Here is a 13024-nt window from a genome sequence, read left to right as displayed (position 1 = left end):
CCTGTGTAGTACAGCGTCTCAAGTGCTCCGATTCTTTTCTGTTCCGGTTTTCCCACAGTCCATGTTTCACTGCCATACAATACTGTGTTCCAGACGTACATTCTCACAAATTTCTTCCTCAAATAACTGCTTATGTTTGGTACCAGTAGACTTCTCTTCGTCAGAAATACCCTTTTCGACGTTAATAGTCTGCTTTTGACGCCCCCGCCCCCCCACCCACCCTTACTCCGACCGTCACTGGTTATTTTACTACCTAGATAGCAGAATTCCTTTACTTCATCTACTTCGTGATTATCAATCCTTATGTTAAGTTTCTTGCTGTTCTCGTTCCCACTTCTTCTCATTACTTTCATATTTCTTCGATTTACAGCCCAAACCATATTCTGTAGTCATTGGACTGTTCATTCCATTCCGCAGATCATGTACTTCTTTCACTCTAGATAGCAATGTCATCAGCGAATCTTATCATTGATATCCTGTCACCTAGGATTTTAATGCCACTCCTGAAACTTTCTTTCGTTTCCATCATTCCTTCTTCGAAGTACAGATTGAACCGTACGGACGAAACAATACGTCCCTGTCTTACATCCTTTTTTAATCGGAGCTCTTCGTCCTCGGTCGTCCACTCATTATTCCCTCTTGTCTCTTGTACTTATTGTATGTTACACGTCTCTCCTTATAGCTAACCCCTTTTTTCCGAGAATATTGAATATCTTGTACCATTTTACATTGTCGAACGCTTTTTCCAGGTCGACGAACCCTATGTACGTGTCTTGATTTTAATTTAGTCTTGCTTCCATTTTAGCCGCGACGTCAGAATTGCCTCTCTTGTGAATTTACCTTTTCTAATGCCAAACTGTTAATCATCTAGCACAGCCTCATTTTCTTTTCTAGTCTTCTGTGTATTATTCTTGTCATCAACTTGGATGCATGAGCTGTTAAGCTGACTGTGCGATAATTCTCGCACTTTTCAGCTCTTGCACTCTTTGGAATTGTGTGGATGATACTTTTCCGAAAGTCAGATGGTATATCGCCAGACTCATACATTTTACACACACTAACGTCAATAGACGTTTTATTGCCACTTCCCATCACATCATGATTTCACATCAGACAAATCGTCCCCCTCATACAGACTTTGAATATATTCTTTCCATTTATCTGGTCTCTCCTCTGCATTTAACAGTGGAATTCCCGTTGCACTCTTATTGCTAACATCCTTGCCTTTAATATCACGAAGGTTGTTTTGACTTTCCTTTGTGCTGAGTCTGTTCTTCCGACAATCATTTCTTTTTCGATTTCTTAAATTTCTCATCCAACCATTTCGTCTCAGCTTCCCTGCACTTCCTGTTTTCCATTCCTCACTGAGTTGTATTTCTGAGTTTGCCGAAATATTTTTGTACTTCCTCCTTTCATCAATCTACTGATGTATTTTTTCTGTAACCCAGGATTTCTTCGCCATTACGTCCTTTGTATGTATGTTTTTCTATCCAACGTCTGTGATGACCCTTTTTAGAGCTGTCCATTCCTCTTCAACTTTACTGCCTACTGAGCTGTTCCTTATTGCAGTATCAATAGCCTTAAAGAACTTCAAGCGTTTCTCATCATTCCTTAGTATTTCCGTACCCCACTTTTTTGATTATTGAATCTCCATTGAGTATTCCTTAAACTTTAGCCTATCCTTCACCACTACTATATTGTGACCTCAGTCTATATCTGCTCCTGGGCACAATCTAGTAACTGGTTTCGGAATTCTGTCTGACCATGATGTCATCTAACCGATAACTTCCTGTATCACCCGACCTTTTGCAAGTACACCTCCTCGTCTTGCGATTCTTGGACAAACTATTCGTTATTACTAGCTGAAATTTATTACACAACCAAATTAATCTTTCTCCTCTCTCATTCCGTGTCCGAACCCCATTTTTCATATAAATTTTGAAACATCCCCTTTGAACAATTAATGAATTACGGTGCTTAAACTGACACACAATATTTTTAGCGCAACGCAATCTGACTTTCAAAAATCCCTACAAAAAAATGGCCCTGACTAACATTAACCTATACGTTTCACAAATCACTTACCTCACAAAAATCTTGATTACTCGAACTACTGCCATACAGCGAGCGCCACTACTGCCAGCTAAATAAAAGATTCAAACTACTGAAGGCACTAACTACTGATAGGCATAGTTAGCAAATGAAAGATTTTGATAGAGAACAAACAATGTATTAACCTCAATAGTATTCAAAAGTCATAATTTATATAGCAGTTCGTGACATCCAGTCTTACAAATTCCAAAACTCCGCCATCTCTCTCCCCACATCCAGCACTGCTGGCGGCTCACCTCCAACTGCGCAACGCTATGCGCTGTTCACATCCATCTGCCCAACACTACAATGGCAGACAACAATGAAAACTACCCACAGACTGCGCACAGCACAACCAGTGATTTTTCATTCATAGCGCTATGTGGCGTTACCAATAAGAAAACCTAAACAGCCCACTTCCATAGCCCCCATGCTACCCACAAAAAATTTTACAAATTGTTTTGGGCAGTGGCCAATAATGTTTTGATAAAATTTTTCATAATTACAATAACAAAGATATCAAATGCACACACTTATTGATACAATGTTGCTCAAAAGCTAAAATTTTGTCATAGTCCCATAAAGACAGTCCTCATCGTTCACCACAGTAAAATTACAGTGTTTTTTTCTCAAAGTCTGAGTAGTAAAAGACAATGCACACAGAAGTAGTGGATTTCCATGCCATCTTGAAGAAGTAGTGTTGTCCTTCCAACGGAAAGACAGCGCTGACTCTTGACACGTACACAGGTACGTGGCGTTACCAATAAGAGAACCTAAGCAGCCTACTTACACCTTTTCATCTAATCCTTCCCCCAGAACTGCATTCTGGTCCCACATGTCTATTAGATTCTCATCTCCCTTTACGGACTGTGTTACTCTTTCAGTATCCTCATATACTTTCTCTATGTCTTCATTTTCAGCTTGCGGCGTGAACATGTATACCTGATGTACCGTTTCGCTGTTGGTTTGCTGTCGATTCTGATAAGAACAACCCTATCACTAAACTGTTCACAGTGACACACTCTCTGCCCTACCTTCCTATTCATAACGAATCCGACTCCAGTTGTACAATTTTCTGCTGCTGTTGCGGTTATCCTATACTCATCTGACAAGACTTCCTTGGCTTGTTTCCATTTCACTTCACTGATACCTTCTATATCTACACTGAGCCCTTGCTTTTCCCTTCTCTTATTTTCTAGTTTCCGTATCACGTTCAAGCTACTGACACTCCGCGCCGCAACTCGTAGAACGTTATCCTAACGTCGATTATTCAATCTTTTTGTCATCGTCACCTCCCCCTTGGCAGTCCCCTCTGGAGTTCCAAAATGGGAACTATTCCGGAATCTTTTACCGATGGAGAGCTTTTCATGACACTTTTTAATTACAGGCACTCAAACGAAAGCGAGACGGACGGAAAGAAAATAAATAAACGGTTTATTATTTCAAATGTAATGGCTACAATTGGTAATACACCGACGGAAAAATTTCAACACTGAAACATATTTAACATAGAATAATGAAATTTTGGGAATACATTTATACAGGTAACATATTCAAGACACTGACATTGCCAGATCACAACTTAATGTGAGCGCAAGATAAGTCGTTTCAAATTTGAAATACCTGTACGTTAAGAACCGATGTAACTGCTAGAATGTTGACTGCAAGAACACAGACGTGCAAGCACTGTACTGTTCAGATTACAGACTTCAGTTTGTGGGATGGAGTGCCGTGCCTGTTACACTTGGTCGGTCTATATAGGGGCGGCTAATGTTGGTTGTGAACGATGCTGAAGTTGTCATCCGATGATGTCCCATATGTGTTCCATTGGAGACAGATCTTGTGATCGCGCAGCTCAAGACAACATTTCGATACTCTTTAGAGCATGTTGGGTTACAACAGTGGAATATGGGAGAGCGTTATCCAGCTGGAAAAAAATCTGGAATACTGTTCATGAATGGCAGCACAACAGACATAATCAGATTGACGTACAAATTTACAGTCAAGGAGAGTGGGATAACCACGAGAGTGCTCCTGCTGTTATGCGAGAAAGCACCCGGGATCACGCCGCCAGTTGTAGGTCTAATACGTCTAGCAAACAGAAAGGTTTGTTGCAATCCCTCAACTTGCTTCCTTTCTAACCAACGCATCGCCATCACTGGCGGCGAGACAGAACCAGCTTTCATCAGAAAACATATCATACCTTCACAGTACCGTACATTGAGCTCACGCTTGACACAACTGGTGTAAAATGGCGGCGCCTTGTCGTTAGTGGAATGCACGTTACAGGGCATCTGGCTCGGAGTTGGCCGGCCGGAGTGGCCCAGCGGTTCTAGGTGCTACAGTCTGGAACCGCGCGACCGCTCCGGTCGCAGGTTCAAATCCAGCCTCGGGCATGGATGTGTGTGATGTCCTTAGGTTAGTTAGGTTTAAGTAGTTCTAAGTTCTAGGGGACTGATGGCCTCAGCAGTTAAGTTCCATAGTGCTCAGAGCCATTTGTACCATTTTGGCTCGGAGTTGTCCTAGAAGTAAATGATTTGAAACAATTTGTTGTGTCACTGTGGTGCCAACTGCTGCTGATATTGCTACTGCAGATGCAGTAAGATGCGCCAGAGCGACACGCCGCCCACGATGGTCCACCATCTCGAGAGTGGCAGTGGCCGTCCGGAGCCCTCTCTTCTTGCGGTGGTACATTCCCGTGTCCACCGCTGCCAGCAATAATGTATAATTGCATTGTTGACTAACATCAAGTACAATCTCAAAAGGTAACTAACGCTACTACAGTTGCAGCGTGTATTTAAACTGAAAGTGATCTGCAATCCTTAAGGTGGCGCTAGTACTGCGACTCTTACGCACCTTGGGCGAAATTTGAATATACATCATCTTTCAGATGTAGAAACACGCCTACCCAATTTCTTTTACGTCGCACAACTCTTTCTTGGTGTTATGATTTTTTGTAGCAGTAAACATTTATAATGAAACAGGACGGTCAGTGCCTTGAAGGGAGAATGTTTTCAGTTGCGTGCGAAGCCATGGTAGTATCCGTTTGTGCCTATCTTCGTCCGAAGGAAATAGACGGACACGAATATCTTTTATCAGGGCTCCAAAAGTATGGAAATCACATGGGGAGAGTTCGGAACTGTAAGGATGACGTGCAAGTGCAACCCGGCGAAATTTCCGCATTGTTAGCTAAGCGATCTTGGTAATATGTGAGCGGGCGTTTCCGTGCAACAAAATGATGCCGTCCGTTAACATTCCTGGGCGTGTGGAATTGCTGTCAAGCTTAAATGTCTGCTAAGCGTCTACTCCACATACCTTTGTGCGTTAGATGTGGGACTGTGTTCCGGAAAGGAAATGGTCAGCAGGCTTTTGCAGACACAGGAAAGGATTTTATGACGTTACCATAGTCAGCGTGCTCGTCTTCGGATATTTTTTTGGGGGAGGAGGACGAGAGTTTATTTACCTCCATTGTTGACTCTCACGCTTGCCGGCTCTCCGGCTCGAAATACTGTCATATTTCACTTTTCGCGACGATACCAGTCATATCGTGATACCGTTGTAGGTGCTGCACTGATGTCGACATTCTGCTCATCTTCTGCTCCTCCGTTAAGCTGCTGGGAACTCAATGGGCACAGATTTTCCGAAACATCAGATCCTCTGTCATGATGGCGTGAGTGGTACGGTGACGTGTCCATCATGAGACGAATTTCTTCCGCCGTAAGCCGTAGCTTACTTCTGACGGCAGCATCCACTGGAGCGATAACGGAAGGTTTAATGACACGCTGGTTTTGTGCTGGCCGATTGCTATGCGTCAGTGACACCGGACAGTCTCGAAATCACTCATTACACCCGCGCACGTGACACTATGTTCGCCATTCACAGCAGACATTCGGGCATGAGTATCACTTCCTGACACTCCTTCTGCTATCAGAAGCGGCACTAACCCTCGCTGTTCCTCTTCCTTGGCCTCCATAGTGAAGTGGAACGAACACACGACTCGCTGATCCAGGGGCGGTTCTAGAAGTCGGTCAAGGGGGGTGGGGGGGGGGGGGGACGTTACAGACTGGTGGGGGGCGGTTGCGAGAATGGAATATCGCTTAACAAAAGGATAGTTGGGGTCGCCCACCGACAAACTGGTAAAATTCGGAATTGCTTAAAGTAGTTTTTGGTAACTGTTTTGGAGTTTGGGGTAAAATGTATATACAGAATGTGTGTAGCCTGGAAAATAATACGGTTTGACCCAGGTGTTCTGCGATTTTGAAGATTTTGTCTGGGGTCAGCAATTTAGGTGCTGGTAGACATACTCCCCGCATATTTAGCTTTCTTTATTATTGTGATTGGTACTAGTACATTAATATACATCCTGTGTATATTAATAAATAATAAGACACCCGTTTTTAGTTAAATGATGTTTATTGGTTTAGATAGCAACCTATTTGCCGCTCTTATTCTTTTGTTAAAATGTGTTTGAAATACCTTGCTACCTATATAGCTACATAATTATAAAAGACTGACTTAATATGTTGAAGTAATATATTCGCTGATTACTGAAGTCATTTTGTCCAGTATAATATGTTAGTGCATTGCGGGGAGGGGCTATTGCTCCCATAGCCCTCCCCCCCTCCCCCCCTTGCTACCGCCCATGCACTGATCTAACATCGAGCACGTTTAACAGACAAATGGGGCACAGCAGCGAGATTTCGTGCTATCCTGTCCTGATACAAAAAAATGGTTGATATGACTCTGAGCACAATGGGACTTAACATCTGAGGCCATCAGTCCCCTAGAACTTAGAACTACTTAAACCTAACTAACCTAAGGACATCACATACATCCATACCCGACGCAGGATTCGAACCTGCGACCGTAGCGGCCGCGCGGTTCCAGACTTAAGCGCCTAGAACCGCTCGGGCACTGAGGCCGGCTTTCCTGATACAGAGCACATCTATACACACACACACACACACACACACACACACACACCTGCGTTACCAACGTCCATGTCATGCTCATTATGTAGTCTGTCTTGTTTTCATTAGACTGTGCTTTATAGGATAACCGTCTTTTATATCATACTATCGGCCGTGTGCTCTTGTGTGACATTGTCAAGTGTTTGTCCTACTGCCGATACTCTTTGTAGTGTATACTAACGTAACTATGTCATTTTAATTTGCAGACGTATTATCAAACATATCGAAAAATAATAATCCCAAACTACGACGATTTGTATAATGATTGTGTTGTATTTAATTATGTCACTTTGAAATGTTCTCTGTTATACAATGAAGAGCCAACAAAATGTATAGGATAAAAAAGCGGTAAAGCTTCTACTTTGCGGATGCTATTTCACGCTACATCTACGGAATTGATCCATTGAGGTTGATATTTCTGTGCTCTAAGAGAAGGAAATTTCTCTGGCCTTCACCGATATTTTTGAGAACACTCACCTATACAACTACGTTGTATATAAATTGTTCAGGGCGTCGTAACGTAGAGGAAAAGGTTTCCGATCTTAAAGGAAACAATACAAAGACGTTCCATTATATTCTTTTCCTAAGTATCAGCGCATGCTGGATTAGATACGAAAGCAGCATTTTTGAGACGTCAGTAACGCATGAAATTAAAAAATCAAGGAAGGAAACAAACGAAATACACCTTTCACTTATTTTGAAGAAGGACGCCAGTATACCTTGCTTGGAGATAGGTGGCAGTTGTGACCGACCTGACAATAACAACCTAACAGACATGGAAACATTCCTCTGACATCCCTTAAGACCGGGTCTTGAAATAGTACGCAGAGGGGTAACTCAGCCTCACTTCTATTGGTGTCATCGTGCCCTCAACAAACAGGGCTCACGTGGTCAGCATCCATGGCAGTGGACCTAATTGTAGGTGCTACAGAGGCCAAAGTGTGACTCTAAGGCCTCATGCACCTGCATAGTGAGAGCCTTTGGTAAGTTACAATGAAGTTTACTACTCGCTGTGCGTGATTCTCGCTATCGTAAGACATCAGTTTTGTGTCATCTGCATGGCATAGTGGGATGCTATGGCCTTTAGGCTAGAGGTAACACGTCGTCGTGCTCCGCCATTGCTCCTCATTGTTCGTAGTTCTCTCTTTCACTTTTCTCGAGACTGTACGGGTTTCCTTGGTATCATTTTGTAATTTTCATTTTTAACTGATGTAAACATGTGAAGCCGGAACACTCATTCACTCTCCCATACCGATTTGAACATGTAAATCTCAAAAGCAGAATACAATCCAATTAATCAGTCAAATTTAGGTTCGTCCCAACGATATGATTGTAGTATTGATTGATATGCTTCTTCGCCTATGTTCTTACTAATCGATATTCAGATTCGCTGCTTGGTTCGTACAGCAAAGTCAAGAGCGTCATCATTAATTGGCTTCTTGGTTCGTACAGCAAATTCAAGAACGTCATTTTTAACACCATACCTTATTACTGTTTCCGTCGAGCGGTGTATTAAGTAATCACTGACAATGTCCGACCGCTAGTCGATTCTGTATCGTTGATAATAGTGCTGCACAACGGTAGAGATGGTGTTCTTAACGACCTTGTCCAGCATTCAGTCTCTAGTGAAACAGGCGTATTCCGAAGTGCCGCATTCGGCACTATAGTTAAGTTGGCTGTAACCTCTTTCGATACTGAGGTGACCCTACTGAGTGACTTGAGGCTTTATCCGTGCCAGCGCGGCGACGGAAGGAGTTACGTTAGCGGGTAAGAAGCAAGTGCACGTCTCGGTGTACACGCGATCAGCACAGATAATTTGTTTACTTCGTGTGTATATTGGTCACGAGCGCACAGTGCATTGAAGTTTGTGAACGAATAAGATGTGTAGGCACTATCTATCTCAACGGTGTTGGAGAGTCAGGGTTTTCAAATATAGTGTAATGATCGGTCTGTCTCTGCTTATGGCTTCTTGCTGTCAGATATGGTAATTGTTCTGCAAGGAATAGCTAGATTTGGTGCTCCATGTGAGATTATGATGTACACTTGCTTAGCAGAAGCATTATTTTTTTTTTTGTTGTGGACTACTCATAACCGCCCCCAGCGTATGCTGCTAATCTCAGTAAAATTGATGGCTCCTCTTCATTACTCTGTATATCCTACTTTTTCAGTGGTAACCACTGCTGATACTGCATTAAAAGCGTGTACGATGTATTTACTTGATACTGCTGATAATACATCCCTGGGCACATACATTAATCAAATATTGCAGTGCCTCTTCTAATGTAGCGTTTTTTAAGATCTAATGTGAGCTATGTTACATACTGTATGAAAGAGAAGACCGATCACACGCGTATTTGCATGTAACGAGCGGTACCTATGAAAAACGGAAGAAGTTGTTTCTAATAATGTTCTTGATATTAATAATTTCTAACGTAGATCTGGCAGTGAGATGAAGTAGGCAAAATTTGCTCAATATGCGATTATGCTCATTGCTGGTGTAAGGTACTGACGGTTAAAAATCGGTTTTGTGGTACTGTTACCTACATTTAGGGTGGAGTTTTTCTTTTAAGATTCGGACCTTAGTGGAATTCTCAGCTGTACAGTCACGTTCCCCAAAGATTGGAAGTTTTGACTACTCTGTTCTTTGTGGTGTAATTTCAAGTCGGACAACTTATTTGATGGTCTTGTCTATAGCTGTTCAATTAGTTCAACTGATTTTTAAATCAGTCAAGTTCTTTGCTTTTGGGTCAATAATTGTTTTAAGAGAATTTTAATAATAGATTAGCGCTAGTTCGAATAATTGTGTTTCAGCATATTAATTTGTTCTTATCAACTGTCTGATGATAAATGGCAATTGCAGAGTGTAAATCAGTAACGGGTTAAGTGTCAAGAAACTGAATCCTAATTAGTCGTTTTTTTTGTTTTGCCTAAAACATTTTAATGGGAAAAACATCAACAATATTTTTAGCTTATTGTCTGCGGTAGGACTAACATAACTATTGCAATTTGTTTTCAATTTCCCTTCCTTTCATCAATGAAACTAAATATTTTATTCTAACTATGATACAGTTATCGGCAAAACTACGTCAGCATTTATCAGTTTTCTAAATAATAAACATTTTACAGATACACTATCCTATTATGAAATTATTTTTAATCCTTCCTTTAATTTTAAACTCCAGAAGACAATTTTAATATTTAACTGTACGGAAAACGTTCTATTTACTACTTTCAAATATTTTTACCTGAAATGTTGTTTTCTGATTGCTGTGACGGCAAAACAAAGTTCTTTTTTATGTCACTGATAATTCTTTTCTTTAAAATCTTGTAGATGCTTCAGTCTTAAAGTTGGTTAAACACTGTTCTCGTCTTGACGGCACCAGGCACTTTTTTTCACTTGCATCATATTACATTTGGGAAGATTTACTGTGATTGTGTTAATATGTGGACCGCAGCCTTTATTGAAAAAAAAAGGCTCCTCGGGCTGCCTGACTGGAGCGTAGTAACCAAAAATGGATTGTTAGGTGTAGCATTCTTCATAACTTTTATACGTTCCTCATATACTTGACACTCTGGCATTCTCACAGCCCCTTACGTTTTTTCAGTGTGGGCAAAATCTCTGTCACACTTTGAAAACAATTACAAAGCTTTGTGGCAGTTACCTGCTTTAGCCTCACCAGTGGGTCAGCACCTACTGCTCATGGAACACACAATTGTAATTTGCTGAGCTGCGACGTTTTTAATAAATCTGTTATTGTAATGTATTTATCACTCAATCAGTAGTTTCCACACTTTACTAATCTATGGGTACCAGTGCTGCTACAAGAAGAACATAAGGAGAGTGAACCTCGTCCACACAGCGCTTCAACATCCATTGACTGATTAACGGGAGGGTCACTGAGTTAAAACCTAAATTTCTTTGAACGATATGAATCTACTTATCTTATTTATTACTGTCCATAGAGGAATGTGAACAGTACTTGTTTCGCGTTCAGCAGATCGGATCATGAATGAAACAAGAAATGCCTCTGCCATCCTCCTTTGTTTCCTATTTCCATTTTCTGTAAGGTATTAGAGACATAGTGTGCGTTGAATATCTTTAGGCGTACGTCTACTACGAGGGTACATGACACTATTGAACCTGTCATGTTCACTACAGTTCCCATCAGGTGGTTCACATAATAATATCCTAATTATCCAGAAAATTAACTGAGATAAGCTGATTGCACGTTTCATCTTGGGAATGCTGACAACATTTTTGAAGACTTTTGTATCAGAATTGACAGTTCAATTAAGTAAAATGTAGACATTCTCAGTAATTTCTTCTTTTACGATACAGTTCACAACACGGGACCAGCCGCTGCCCAAAGCCGCATTGTTACCAAGGAAAACATGATTACTTATTCATGGTTTCATAGCTGATCAACTCACCCATGACAAACACAACAACCAATCACTTGATTATTTCCTTTAGTACATCTTCACCCCATTCCCATTTTAACGCCTTTCAATTTTTTCCGTCTTCTTCTTCCTCTTCTACCCACCTTACCCCACCCTTTCTCTTCTTTTGTTTTGCCCATCTTCCTTTCCCTCTTTTTCCACGGAACTGCGTTTGCATGGGAACGACACCGAGGAAAGCACCCTATACCGCCGTACCCTAGGTACATGCCTGAAGTGTACACATCAAATGCAGTGTTTCAGCAGAGAGCTTTACCATGGAAGTAGATCTTCAGGTCATATTAAACTTCACGTGCCACGACTTCCAACGTGGAAGTGAGCATTAAAACATGCCGTTCTTCGGTAAAACCATGGATGAACCGGCAGATACGCATCCGATCCGAACCATGCATGATGAGTAAAACATCTCTAAAACTCTATCAAAAGACGAGCTAGGATAGCACATGACAATCCACGTCTGATAAGATGAAACCATCGTCAGAATCCGTGGGGGAAACAAAGAATTAAAAGAGAGACAATGCTTGGGAATCGTCAACATCGTATACTGGCACGTCAAACAGAACTGCACGTTACAGCGCTAGCCACACACTGAACCAAGTAACCGAAGAGTGACATGTTTTTAAGGGGCATTTGCAACTTTGAAGTCGTAGCACACTATGTATTAGTTTCATATGACTCGAAGATATACCTCCAGTATATGAAACCGGTAATCACAGAGGGAAAAACGTAATAAACAACTATTGCAGCTTTTGACTTTTACTCAGTTTAAGAAAATAGTTTCATATGACCCGAAGATATACCTCCAGGATATGAAACCAGTCATCACAGAGGGAAAAACGTAATAAACAGCTATTGTAGCTTAAAATTTTTACTCAGTTTAATATAGACTATTTTACCATTTTTGATTTTAAATTTTATCCATCCTCAGTAACTGTAGCTGCTTATAACGAAATAATAAGCAACCAACTGCATAATGGATATTTAATTTTTTTACTGGATTCGGGTGCTTAATGCCCCTCTTCGTAAAATTTTATCAATTACATTATTTACGAGTGTTGCCGTGGTCATTTTATCATGGACTACATGATCACGGCATTTTGCTGTTCGCATATTATTTAATTTAGGATGGATCCTCTCCACTCTCCCACCGGCATGGCGCCTACCACGAAAGGCCTACTGCCATCTCTGTATAGGAGCTGGTGTTCACCATGTGAGGTCTTCGTGGGAAGTGGTACTGCGATGTTTGCATACACCTGGTTATGATTCCCCAGTAGTACCCGCTCATCTGTGAGGGGGATCTGTAATTTTCTGCTGGCTGGAGTGGCCGAGCGGTTCTAGGCGCTACAGTCTGGAACCGCGAAACAGCTACGGTCGCAGGTTCTAATCCTGCCTCGGGCATGGATGTGTGTGATGTCCTTAGGTTCGTTAGGTTTAAGTAGTTCTAAGTTCTAGGGGACTGACGACCTCAGTAGTTAATTCCCGTAGTGCTCTGAGCCATTTGAATG

This window comes from Schistocerca gregaria, chromosome 7 (genome assembly GCF_023897955.1).
Source record: "Schistocerca gregaria isolate iqSchGreg1 chromosome 7, iqSchGreg1.2, whole genome shotgun sequence".
NCBI lineage: Eukaryota > Metazoa > Arthropoda > Insecta > Orthoptera > Acrididae > Schistocerca > Schistocerca gregaria.
Note: the sequence above shows the minus strand (reverse complement) of the source record.